Raw genomic sequence first — 430 nt, 5'->3', positions numbered from 1 at the left:
TAATTATTCGTTATGGCAAACCACACAGATCCATTTGATAAAATAATATGTGACACAGGCTTATGTTAAGTTACAAGTTAAAGTCTCAGCAAGGAAGATAAATATGAGCTGACAAATGCAATTGTACATACTGTAATAAGTAAGTCTTTAATCTATGACCACAGTGGAAACATTACATGTTATCACCTGAACAAAAGGTTGTTAATGGTAAAAAAAAACAAAAAACAGACTGGAGCTAATTAAAAATGCACGCTGCATGAGCTACATGGGTTCAAAGCTATATTATGGACCTTTATCATAGTTAATGAAATTAATTTTTAATTCATCAACCTCTGGAAAAAGCATATTCAAAATCATACCCAGTAAAGTAAACTATACTTCACCACCACCCCACCTCTTTGCAACACACACAGAATTCTCCCTCTACATG

The 430-nt window shown here is 33.3% G+C and overlaps 1 protein-coding gene across 1 annotated transcript in view; it reads right to left on the bottom strand.

Annotated features, from left to right (window-relative positions):
- Positions 1 to 430, bottom strand: part of dnah5 (dynein, axonemal, heavy chain 5) — a gene marked incomplete in the record, with an annotated part of 84,165 nt that overhangs the window by 49,182 nt on the left and 34,553 nt on the right.

Source organism: Morone saxatilis, unplaced genomic scaffold (assembly GCF_004916995.1).
Source record: "Morone saxatilis isolate NCDOM2014 unplaced genomic scaffold, NCSU_SB_2.0 Contig24, whole genome shotgun sequence".
Classification (NCBI taxonomy): domain Eukaryota; kingdom Metazoa; phylum Chordata; class Actinopteri; family Moronidae; genus Morone; species Morone saxatilis.
This window is presented reverse-complemented; position numbering and strand designations above follow the sequence as displayed.